Here is a 13,563-nt window from a genome sequence, read left to right as displayed (position 1 = left end):
ATCTAATAATTATAGCAATATTCCACGAGGACATCCAGAGATGGAGGAACGGGCCAAGGCCTGGCTTAATTCTTTGTCTGAGACTCACCCTGAGCCTGAGGCAGATATTCCCAAATTCCAGAAGCTCTTTCGATTCTTCCTGACTAATGACCAAATTCCCTACTCCTCAATAATATATTGTCCCTTCTCTTTATAAATTCTGAATGTCTCTTCCTCACCTGTAAAACCGGGTTGGGGATACTTATTGCAGGAGATTGAAAGGATTCGATGAGAAAATATCTGTTAAGACCCTTGGCAACAGTAGGCTGCCAGTTACTGTACTTTTCTTGCCCCAACTCTGTCCTGGGACTGCCCTTCCTCCCTGTGGGATTAGAATCACCTCCCGAAGGGCCAGCTGCAGGCAGTCAACCAGATCAACATATTCATTATAAATATGATTATTTGCTACCCCAGGTAGCTCTTATAGAAACTAAGGGGGTTTCGGTTTTTGTTTTCTTTGTTTAAACAAAACATCAACTGAGACCATGCACTTCTGCAAAAAAAGAGCCAGGGGTTGGTTTGATTTTATTCCACTAAACTCATTTATAAGGACTTTATTGGATTCAATTTAGAGAGGGGCCCACAAGGGACAGAGCTGATAATCACCTATTAGCTGGTGAGTGGCAGCCACCTGAGACAGAGGACCCCAGGTTGACAGATGCTACCACAGCTGCCTTTGCTGCAAAGAGATGATTCATGTGAGCCTTGAAGGCCACAGCACAAGGAACAGAACCAACTAGGCTGCACCAGCCTACATCCCACATCCAACCGCAAGACTGGCACTTAGGAAGCATTTGCGTCAGGCCCAGGCTATGGGAAGCAGGCCTCCTGGCCTCTCCCAAGACTGTTAACCAGAGCACACACAGTGGTCCCCATCAAGTAAGAGAGACCCCAGGAGGGACCATGTCCTTTCTAGTTCTGTCTGACACTGAAACCATAATTGCCTCCCCTTCCCTGTGCTCCATCAAGGGATTTCTCCGAGAGAGGAAATGAAGGAAATGGAAAAGCCAAAGAAGAGATGTTGATCTGTGATTGAAATAAAAACCATTTTACAAATAGTTTCTGGTTTACTAGCATCTGAAAACTTGAGTAAATGTGATGGTGCTGGGTTTTCTCCTAAACAAGAACAGAGACTTTCAGACACAAGTTGTTTGTGTGTGTGTGGTTTTGTTTGTTTGTTTTTTTGTCAATTAGCATGAGGGATAGTAGCATCCTCATTTTATTTGTGACTTTAATACAAATGCTTGTGTTTTGCCATAAGTATGAGCCTACATCTTAGTTTGACAGATTTATCTTATCATATTAAAGAAATATTCATTTGATTGTATTTTACTGTAATTTGTTTGAAGTCAAGAATAGGCACTTTTTTGGGTGGGCTCGGGTGGGGAGATAATTAGGTTTGTTTATTTAGTTAGTTTTGGAGGAGGTAGTGGGGATTGAAACCAGGACTGACCTGCTGCATGCTAGGCATGTGCTTTACCACTTGAGCTACACCCTCCTCTGCAACACTGACTTTTTACCAAATGCCACTTCTACACCTATCAACATGATAATATCTTTTCTTTTGACCTATTTATATGGTAAATAATTATGTTAATAAACATCCTAATACTAAGCCTCTTATAAAGTCCTAGGATAAACTCCACTTGGTTTTGTGGACTTTTTTCAGTTTATTATTGGATTTTATTTTCCTCCTTAGTCAGGATTTTTGCATAGATATTCACATGTGAGCCTAGCCTATAATTTTCTTTTTTGTGCTATTTCCATCAAAATTTATATGCTGATTTTATTAAACAAAACAAAACAAAACAAAACTTTTCTTTCTCTATGCTCTAGTACAGTTATAAAGTCATCAGAATTTTCTGTTTCTTGAACATTTGAATGAATTCACTGAGGAAAAATTGGATGCCAGTACTTCTTAAAGGTATAGCTTTTAGAAAACCTGAATAGACCAGAAATAAATATATAAATAAACCAGCCCACTTCCCCAGACTCTCCCAGCTGAGTTCATGTTCAAGTTCACTTCTGAACTTAGTGCTGAGAACCAGAACAAAGGCCAGTTTTCCAGAAGATTTCAGGTACCATGCCACCAGACTTCAGAACAGCCTGGAGAGGGCTTAGGGAGGTAGTGGGTGTGCACCTACCTACCTCTTAAAGATCAACATAGTAGTTCCAAGAAAGTCTACTATACTGAAAAATTATTTGCTTGCCAGATCATAATCTTCTTAAGGTTGGCTCCAAGTCTCATAAAATTCTTTTTTTTTTTTTTCCAATTTTTTAAATAGCTTTTTTTCTTTCTTTCTTCCTTTCTTTCTTTCTTTCTTTCTTTTTTAAAACCTTACCCTTATTTGGGGACTGGGGTATGTAATTAGGTTTGTTTATTTGTTTGTTTGTTTGTTTATTTAATGTAAGTACTGGGGATTGAACCCAGGACCGCATGCTAGCTAAGCATGCACTTTACCACTGAGCTATACCCTCCCCCAAAGTCTCCTACAATTCTAACAGCTCTATAAAGTTCCTGATAATCCAAAAATAATTTTCTAAATTTTTTAGGCTTTTGTCTGCCTTTTCAAATCTCACATCAAATCCTCAACAATGATGTACTTATCCATAAGAAAAATATTTCAGATTTCATCTATACCCACCCCTGCTTGGTGCTCTGATGTTAGTAAAGCTTTCTTCCTGAACTTGAAGGGAGCATAGAAATTGGATAGCAAAGTGTGGTAGGAAATGTACTTCATAATACAGGAGATAAAATGAATAAAGGAAAGGAGACAGGAAAGCAGAAAGCAACTTTAATGAGAAGTTGATGCCTTTGCAAAGTTTGATTTGGAGAATGGTGGGGTGTAAGGCTGTGTGATAAGTTAGGGCCGGACTGTGGAGGACGGGGCTGGCATGTGGCTGTCTCGTCAAGGAACTCACCAGGACTCTCGGTATCATGTATCTAGAAATATTTTTAATAGCATGAAGCAAAAATCCCTTAGTGTCCATGTTGCAATTCCAGATTCCCATGAGAGAGAACTGGGGTGACTCATTATGAGGGTCAGGGGGCCACTGTCACTCCACTTTCACTCATTCTGTGGACAAGAGTCAATGTCACATAGAAGGAAGGAAAGTTTCCTCTGGGCTACAGGGACAGTCAGGCTCTCAGAGAAGGAGGTGTGGGCATTAGGGAATTGATTAACTTCTTTGTCCCCAATTCTGTCCTTTTTATGTGTGACTGTTCTTCTAATTTCTCAATTTCTAATTAAATTATGTTCTATTACTACAAAATACCAGTATAACTAACAGTTTTTCAGTCTCAACTGATTCAGTATTATGTGTGAATCTGATGTGCATCTTCTTGTTTTCCCTTATCCTGATCACTTGTGAAAACATTTTAGGTAGAAATTTGGCTTCCTAGTGTAGCATCACAGAAGGCTCAGGTTTCTTCCAAAAAAAAAAAAAAAAAAAAGTGGGTTTAGAAGAAAAATGTTCTAAAAACCAGGAAGCCCAAAGCAAAAGGTTATAGACTGCATCTGTCTGTAGTAACAGATGGTAATACTAATTGTTGTTCAGGAGTTGCATATTGTTTTAATTTTCTCAAGGGTGAAATATAAAAGTAGACTTGCATGGATTATTAATATCCCATTTCTACAGTCACCACCTGAGCTTTGCAAATTATGTGACTCTCTTAATATGTGTGATTCTCTTAATATAATGTATCTTTTTTTTTTTTTTTGAAAGGATGTGGCCCTTCTTTAAGGAGAAACATTTTCAGAAATTATCAAAAAATATCACAACTTAGAAAAACTCATTTGAAATTAAGTTGGATATTTGCATGTGAATGGGGTGCTATTTCTGTTCCTTTTCATACCATCAGCATTCTGCTTCCGGTAATATTCAGAGACTTGAATATCAGATTTTCATTTGCAAGTCACCAAGATGAAAAGTTTTGCATTTCTCACAATTCCAGAGGACTCAGAACCTGCCCTCTGGTTCACGGGCTCCTTTTGTGTATATATGGGATTTTAATACATAGGGGTGCCAGGATGGACTTCAAGGGGTTCTAAGATGGACTTTTCAGCCCACCTCACTCTAAGTATTTCATTCTTTGCCTTGTCCTTTCAGAGAGCAGGTAAATATACTGTCAGAGGTCTATCCCTTTGGATGAAGCATTGCCCCTTCCAAGTGTCCTCTTTAAAAAATGTTCCTTCTGAGAGGTAATACAGAATATCAGTGACGTCTTCCCCTGAGAGGGTTTATCAAATAGCTGTGGAGAAAGTGGGATAACAGGAGGGGAGGAAGGAGCAGAAAAGGGCACGTGGGGACACAGAGGATGCTGTTTGTCAGTTCAGCTCGGGTTCAGTGATTGAGTTGGTGCTTTTCTCAGTGAAATACTTCTATAACTAACAAAATTGCTTCAAGTTTGGTTTTTCTTTTGTTAGACTTATTGAAAGCAATAAAGTATCCTGATCAGACAGCCCATGTGATTTGGATTATATTTGTACCAAAAGGCTCTTCTGCCACATTAAATGAAGTGATGGCCACCACCTTCACTACATATGGAGAACCCAAATAGCCAGTATGAGTTAATTTGCAAGTCAGTCACTATCTTGTTTTCAGTTTCCAAATCAACCTAGAGCTGACATGAAAATGTATACAGATACTTAGCACATCACTGTGCTTTTGGGATTAGGACTGGCTATCAGACAGAATTTTATTTAGATACCTTTTACATAAAATGTCATATAATATATCCATATACCATTATATTTCTTTCTCCCAAGAATTTGTAATGAGGGAAGAAGAGAGACCCCTTATGACTGGGACTGGGACACGTCATTGGAGAGTGTGGGGTGGCTGCATTCTGCCCTTTGAACTCAAGAAGTGAGAAAAAGTTAGACTGTTAAAGAGCACGATACAGTGGGTATGCAGTGGGGGTCCTGGCAGCTTTGCAATTCCCAGCTCCAGTCCCATACTGAGTCCAGCTGGGGTCCGTGAGACACCCCTACATCCAAATAACAAATTTCCCACAACTACCTTTCTATTTTTGCTTTCAGTCAGCCTGCATTGAATATGGTTGCTTGCAAACAGAGTTGAAACTAATACAGTTCTTAGGATGGTTTGGCAGATACACCACAGGCTACACTTAAGATGTCAGGGAGAATTTCTGATAAGGCTTCCAAAAGGGGATGGCTTGTGCTAATTAAGGGTCTATGTCTATTTTGGAAGAATTACATGCATGCCACCTGGAAAACTAAGCAGTTGGCCATTCCTTTCAGGGTTTAAGTCTATCATTGATATACCAAGGACATGAAAACAAGACAAATAGGATTGGCCTCTGAAGACATGAAACATAAAATCAACACACAGTGGATCAGATTAGATATAAAGCAAAATATCATTTTTAAACATCAGCATGGTCCCTCTGCCAAAATTCTGATAATAACGTTGAATGCAGAAATTAGGTTCATTGGAATTCTGAGATGACTTTGATCAGCTGCAGATAGAGCCTGGGCTAATAGGTTTCTGGTTTTAAAATTAAAAGATGAAATTCTCAAAAAGTATAAAACTTACATAAAAGGAAATTTTTTCAATTGACTTTATGTAGGTGGATGTATTATATGACTTTTTATGTAAGAGGTATATATATAAAACTGGCACAGTATTTTGAACTTTTTTATTCCGTAGTAATTAAAGACAGGAAGAACTACATGTAGCATTACCGTATTTTTTTTTAAATAACTGCACAGCTCTGTATCTAATGATAAGAGTAGAATTATGTTAGAGGAATTGGTTATTCATTTGCCTTTAAAGAACATAGTGTAATTCTCTATGTATTTATGGATTCCTTTATACAAGGTCATATTTACTGCAGTCCTATATGAATTTAAATATTTGCAGTGCCTTAGGCTCTTGCCATATTCTCAAAATAAAATTTCATTAAGCTCTAGTGAATTTTGAGTAAAAACTTGAATGAAGTCAGGGAGCAAGCCTTGATTTATGGCTAAGAAGGTAGTAAGTAGAATCATGGATGGAAAAATGCATGTTTTAAGACACAAAAAGCAATGTTATGTAGTAACTAAGGCAGCAGTTCTCAAAATGTGGTCCTTTGAATCTTAGGGATCCCAGTCCACTTTCATGGGGTCCATGGGGTCAAAATTATTTTCTTAATAATTTTAAAATGCTATTTATCATTTTTTAAAACTGTGTTGACATTTTAGTGCAAAAATAACAATGAATAAAACTCTGTGAGCTTTAGCATGAATCCAGGTGGTAGTTCCAAACTGTACCCTATACTGGGAGTTATTATAGCCTGCACCACCATGAAGTTATAGTTGAAAAAATCCAGTTGCACTGAAGCCTGTCCTTGATGCTGCAGTAAATGTGATTAAATCTCCACCTCTGAGTACAAGGTGATGAAATGAGAGGCACACATAAAGTACTCCTGCTTCATACACTGTTAAGATAGTTGCCTCAAGAAAAAATACTTGTGCACTTTAGTTGCAAGCTAAACTAGCCACTTTTTTCATGGGACATCATTTGGCTTCAAAGAATGACTGACAGAAAAACTACGCTTATTCAGATTTTAGTATGTAGCAGATTTTTTCCCCAAAAGAATGAAAGGAGACTGTCACTTCCAGAAAAGCAATTGACAGTATTTTTTACCAAAGATAAAATTGAAGCTTTAAAGCAAAAACCTCAAATTTTAGAAAATTTGAATCCACCACCATGAACTTGACAACTTTTAAAGACTTTTTGGATGAGACCAATGGTGATTGTTAATGAATACGATTTTTTTTAGATTATGTAATTAAATGTATCAGTATTTGGGAATATCTGCCTAATTCGATAAGTTGGTATTTTCCACATGACCAGTACATGTTACACAGCTTTTTACACAGATTTAAAAAATAATACACAGCTAAAGGACCTTTGCAAAGTATGAGAGATCAATGGATGTTAACGTAGCAAAGAACTAAAATTTCATTGATAGGGTTTTTGATTCACCATTTGCAATTGACTTTTATGTGAAAAAGCTACTAAAAGGCTCCTTTGCCAACTGCATATATGTGTAAGGTCAGGCTCTCTTCACATATTTCAATCAAAACAACGTATCACAGTGGATTGAATGCAGAAGAAGAAAACGTAAATCTGGCCTGTAAATGCGCGTCTTGTGTGGATACAACTTCCTTACTGTTCTCATTTGATGAAAGGATGTTTAGCTGACTTAAGATCTGATATGTTGTCAGAGAAAAATCTATTTGGAACATTCTTATAGGGAGTGATTCTATGGTTCCTCTCAACGTTAACAGGAGCCAATATTTAGAAAGAAGCAGAGTGGTTCCTAAGCAAATATTCCAGTTTCGTTTTCCTCTTTTCTCCTCTCTTCCTTTTCTGTCACGACCAAAGTTTTTACTCCAGTGCTTTCCAAGCAGCAAGCATTGTCATGTATATGGTTTTGAATACAATAGATGAGAAAATGCGAGCTACTCACAATGGTTTCAAATGAAGTAAGATTTGCTACAGCATATTATGAAATGGCCTTGCACTAGTGTCCAAGGTCACTCAGGGCCTCTACACACCTCTGCTCCAGTTTTCCACGAGAACCTCACTAACCTTCAGTGCGGACACAGAGACCCCGGCCTCATAGACATATTAGTGACATCTACCAGCCAGAGGAATTGCACTTTCTTAGTTACGTAGAATATTTTCCTTTTACACATTCACTATTTGAAATAATACTACCCTTGGAAAGTCTGTTTTTCCAAATACTGCAGAAAATTTTTAATGGAAAGTCAAACTCAATCATAAAAAAAAAAGATAGCATTCTAAAATGGGAACATTTTAAAGTATATAGTTGTTTGGAAAATCCCTGAGAGAAAAAATTCACGGTAGTTTTTCTGTGTGAAAGTTACATTTGCATTGTAGCAGGGCTATTCTCCAATATTTAATATATACATGAGTAGCCTTAAATATATAGAGAAATGATTCTGTACTTGATGCACCACATTCGGAGGGTTTTAAACTTGGCCAGGCATGAGAAATGACCTGATGAAGAAATTCAGGAAGCAGTGAGTGGCCATGACCCGCACTTCTGCTAAGGTGGCACCAGGTCTTTAGAAGGAGGAGTGTTTCATCCTGAAAATCACCTGCCACTGAAATCTGGCTGAAACTGTGCCATATTCTGTTTCATTTCTACATCGGATCCAGTGTAGAACAAGTTTACAACAGCTTAGGCAGAAGTGGTAATCAAAATATTTAATGTCTCGGATAGGGCGTGGGTGCTGATCACTCAGAATGGAAGCCCAGCCTATCAGAACAGATACTATATTGGTGTGTATGTGCTCGCATCAGCTCTGATCTTAGAAACTCACTGAATAAGAAAAAAAAAAAAAGAATTTGAGATAAAATCAGTTTAAAAAAAAGAAACCCATAGAAAAATAAATCCAAGGGATTAGCTATGTCAATACGTTGGATTGTGTGTACTTTTCATATGCCTTTTGGTCATATTTAAAAAATGGTTTGGGTAAGAGCCTCACTTCTTAAAGTAAACTTGAATATTAAAGTTGTATAACTATACAATTTAAAATTGTAAATTGAATTACCAAGCAAAAATTTCCTACTTAGTAGAGGGTGCCTAGTGCACTAACTGAATAGCGTGGGCATAGTGGGTAGTTAAAATAGTGGTATTAGTACTATATCCTTCCTCTCCCCGCTTTTCTCCCTTTCCGGGCTTGGTTTCCCGCCTTTTCTTCCCCTCTCGCCCCTCCTTCCCAAGCCCTTCTCACCCCCCCGCCCCAGTCCCCCTGCTCCCCCGCCCTGGGCCCCTGGGGAAACCCACACAGAGAAGAGCCCGCCCCCAGAAGCGCGCCGACGCCGACGCCGACGCCGCCACCGCCGCCGCCCCACCCCCCGCCCCCGCCCCCGCCCCCGCGGCCGCGGCCGAACCGCAGCGGAGAGGCGGAGAGCCGGACAGGCAGCGAGCGGAGATGCGGGCAAGGCCCGCAACGACTGGAGATGCAGGCAAGGCTCGCCGCGGCCTGCGGAGGACAGGGCAGACGGCGGGCGGAGACGCGGGCAAGGCCCGCAACGACTGGAGATGCAGGCAAGGCTCGCCGCGGCCTGCGGAGGACAGGGCAGACGGCGGGCGGAGACGCAGGTAAGGCCCGCCACCGTCGTCCGAGAGCCAGGCAGGCGGCGGGCAGAGATGCGGGCAAGGCCCGCAACGACAAGAGATGCAGGCAAGGCTCGCCGCGGCCTGCGGAGGACAGGGCAGACGGCGGGCGGAGACGCGGGCAAGGCCCGCAACGGCCCGTGTGAGGTTAGACGTGTTACTAGCATGTGACGCAGTTCCAGTGCAGGGCCAGTAGGGCTGAACATTTATTCAGGAGTCCGTAGAGGCTACTGTGTCCTATGAAGAAGACGTCTAACAGTAACACTACTCAGGAGACCCTGGAAATAATGAAAAAAAAAAAAAAAAAAAAGCTGGTGGAAGAATCTATAAACAAAAACAAGTTTATATCTAAGACTTCAAGCAAGGAAGAAACTGAGAAAGAGAGTGAAGACACCAGTTTGCGTCAGGTGGCACAGCGGCGGACATACAACTGTGCTCATGCCAAGAAAAGAGCCACGTCTGATTCTGAGCTGAAGGTGGTGGGCGGCGTGCAGTATGTGAGGAGTCCTCTGCACCGTTTCCTGATGGACCACTAGAAACCCAGGATGTAATTCAACTGCACATCAGCTGCTCTTCTGACAAGGAGGAACAAAAGTCCACAAAGGATGTTCTGTAAAGGAAGATGAATAAAAACAAAGAAAAGGTCCCAAGGAAGATGCTGTCTAGAGACTCCAGCCAGGAATATGCAGACTCCACTGCAATAGACCTACATGAATTTCTTGTATATACACTGAAAAAGAATCCAAGGGACAGAATGCTGCTGCTAAACTTAGAACAGGAGATTCTGGAATTACTGACAACCACCACCAGTTCAAGAAGTTCCCTCAGGTGAACTCTATAGGCCTCTGCCTGAAGTATCTAGAGAACAAGCCATCGGATGAATTGATAAACAAGCTGTGAGAAATGTCCCGTAGCTGGCTGGATAGGAGGTGGCCTAGGCAGTGCATCCATGTGGTTGGCTGGCTAGCCAACAACGGGTAAAATCCTCAGAGGAGGACAGCCTAAGACAGGCACAGCCGGCTGAATACAAATGGGCTACTTAATGAAGTTTTGTGACGAACTTAAAAACAATCTGTCCTTGATCATGTAACATTCTGTGCTTACTGCAGGAGCCTGGGACCCTGGAGCCTGGAAACCTAAATAGCTTAAAATTATTAACATTGTTATAACTTAGATGATGTGTGAGGCACCATGCACGGTCGATGTAAATCCTTTTCTAAGAATCAATAGAGAACTGCTTCGCTTCTCTCCATATGGTGTTCGTACATACATGATATCGCACCACCGACAAGCTCATGTCACCGGATGCTGTTATACCGGGTGGCTGCCTATTTCAGGATGGACCACAATTTTGATCAAACTGGAAAAGTTGTCATCATCAACAAAACCAGTAACACGAGAATCCCTGAAGAGAGAGTCTCAGAACATACAAACGATGAGAAGAATACAGAATTCCAGCAGAGATTCATTCTCAAGAGAGATGATGCCAGTCTGGATTGAGATGATAACCAGATGTGAGTTCCATTGCAGGGTGGACAGAGGAGCAAGTCAGTAAAAGAGAGAGAGAAGGAATATGAAAGGGTCCGAGAGAGAGTATTTGCCCGAGAGACTGGCCAGAACAGGTATCTAGATGACATCGGGGGGAACCACGAGGGGCTGAGCCGCACCTCGAGCAGCTGCCAGCGCAGCACAGACAGCGAGCTCAAATCCCTGGAGCCTCAGTGTTGGAGCGGCATGGACTCTGACAGCTCTGTCCAGACCATGCGGCCCCGTGTCCCCAAAGCCAGCAGCTTCAGTGGTACCTCTATCCTCACCCGGGGTGGCAGCATTGGGAGCAGTAAAGGTGGCAGTGCAGAAAGGATCTCCAGGCTAGGTGTGGCACTTGGTGCCCCAGAAGTGGGTAGCCAGGTCTGTCTGGGGCCTTCTCCCTTGTACTGCCCAGCAACCACAGCGGCAGCTCCCTGCTCTCCCACCCATGCCTCTGCAGCAGCCACCCTTGAATAATCACATGATGTCACAGGCAGATGACCTCAGCAACCCCTTTGGACAAATGAGCCTTAGCCACCAAGGGTCTGCTGAAGCAGCTGACCCATCCTCAGCTCTGTTCCAGCCCCCACTTATCTCCCAGCACCCTCAGCAGACTGGCTTCATCATGGCTTCCACAGGGCAGCCCCTCCCCACTTTCGGTTATTCCACTTGTAGCCATGCACCACCTACTCCGCAAGTCCTGCCACCCCAAGGCTACGTGCAGCCCCCTCAGCAGATCCAGGTTTCTCACTATCGCCCTGGACAGCATCCTAACTGCAACCAGCAATATCTGCCTCTCACCTGGTGGCCTGCAGCCCCCAGCGTAGTCAGCAGCCACCTCAGCCGTCCAGCAGCCTGGCTTACAGCCCGTGATGCCTAACAAGCAGCAGGTGGCTTACCAAGGCACGACTGGGGTCCGGCAGCCACAGAACCAGGGCCTGCTCAGCAACTGGAGGAGCAGCATCGGGGGCCAGATGCAAGGCCTGGTGGTTCAGTACACTCCACTGCCTTTTTACCAAATCCCAGTGGGTAATGATTCACAAGATGTGGTCCAGCTGCCTTTCCAGCAACCCAGGCTGGTCCCTGCAAGTCAATCTGCACAAGGGGGCCTCCCAGCAGGGGGCGTACCTGTGCACTGCAGCATGATCCCACCATTTCAGCAGAGTGGTACAGGCCCTTCTGTGGGGTTTCTGCAGCCTTCTGGTTCTGAGCAGTACCAGATGCCTCAGTCTCCCTCTCCCTGCAGTCCACCACAGATGCCACAGCAGTACTCAGGAGTGTCACCTTCTAGACCAGGCTTGGTGGTCATGCATCTGAATGTCCCTAATGGACCCCAGCCCCCCCCCCGAACCCATCCATGGCCCAGTGGAGTCACTGTAAATATTACAGCATGGACCGGTGTGGGCAGAAGCCTGGAGACCTGTACAGTCCTGACAGCAGCCCCCAGGCCAACACACAGATGAGCAGTAGCCCTGTCACATCTCCCACCCACTCTCCAGCACCTTCTCCTATCACCAGCCTCAGCAGTGTCTGCACAGGACTCAGTCCCCTTCCTGTCCTCACAAAGTTCCCCCGGCCTGGGGGTCCAGCATAGGGTGATGGGCGCTACTCCCTTTTGGGCCAGCCATTACAGTACAGTCTATCCATCTGCCCTCTCTTGCTCCATGGCCAGTCAACTTACACGGTGCACCAGGGACAGAGTGGATTGAAGCATGGAAACCGGAGCAAGAGACCAGCACTCAAATCTGCCTCCACTGACTTGGGGATGACAGATGTTGTCCTGGGGTGGGTGTTGGAGGTAACATCTCCCTGAGGATATCACCCATGCCGAGGTGAACAAACTCTTCTCAGCTTGCCTTGTCCGGCGCCAAGATCCAGTGGCTCAAGGACGCTCAGGGGCTGCCTGGTGGGGGTGGGGGAGACAACAATGGGACTCCTGAGAACGGCTGTCATGCGGACCTCGCTGCCTTGTACAACATTGTGGCTGTGTTCCCCAGCCCCCTGGCTGCCCAGAATGCCTCCCTTCTCCTCAACAACTCCATGAGTCACTTCAAACTTCGAGTAGCCAAAAAGAACTATGACCTGAGGATCTTGGAGTGAGCCAGCTCCCAATGAACGGAGGAGGAGAAGGGACCGGCATGGCCTGGGGGGAGCAGGGTCCTGCCAGGCCACAGAGGCAGAAAGGTGACAGACACTAAACTGAAGCCTAAGACAGTAGGGATGAATATGGAAACAGACAGACACTGACTCTCTCACTGGACTCTCACTCCCCTGTCAAGGGTCCCCTTTTTCCCTGGTTGGCCCCACGTTGCTTCCTTCTCCTTCCTATCCTCTTCTATTGTTTTTTTATTTCTTCTCTCACCATGAAATTAATTTCTTTCATAATTTTTGGTCGGGTAGAATTGGGAGCCAAACTTCCCTGTTCTCCTGTTCCCTTGCCATCACAAATTCCCCTTTCTTTTTTGGTCTTTATGAATATATTTATATGGACAGAATTAAGAAAAATGAAATTGATTTCCCCTTTTTCTCACCCCGTTTTGTTTCCCCAAGCCCCACAGAGTTAAAACTTGGGCCTCCCTCCACCCCCCAGAACACTTGTATATTGTTTGTTTGAGGTTTGTGCCACAGAAACAGACACAGTATTTAATTGCACATACAGTTGTTTGCTGGGTATATTCACTGTAAATTTTATTTAATCTGATTTTTTGTTTGGGGGGCTATCTGGGAGGAGTTGATTTTGTTTTTAAATATTAAAAAAAAAATCTGTTACTGAAAAGAAAAGTACTATATTGTCACCAAATATTTGTCAAATTTTATGGAAAATTTGTAACCACTCT

The 13,563-nt window shown here is 43.3% G+C and overlaps 1 pseudogene; it reads left to right on the top strand.

Moving 5' to 3' along the window:
• Positions 1–9,002: 9,002 nt before the first annotated feature.
• Positions 9,003–12,841, top strand: LOC105102073 (R3H domain-containing protein 2-like; annotated as a pseudogene).
• Positions 12,842–13,563: the final 722 nt, after the last annotated feature.

Source organism: Camelus dromedarius, chromosome 26 (assembly GCF_036321535.1).
Source record: "Camelus dromedarius isolate mCamDro1 chromosome 26, mCamDro1.pat, whole genome shotgun sequence".
Classification (NCBI taxonomy): domain Eukaryota; kingdom Metazoa; phylum Chordata; class Mammalia; order Artiodactyla; family Camelidae; genus Camelus; species Camelus dromedarius.
The sequence above is the reverse complement of the archived record's forward strand: the minus strand, read 5'-3'. Positions and strand labels throughout refer to the sequence as shown.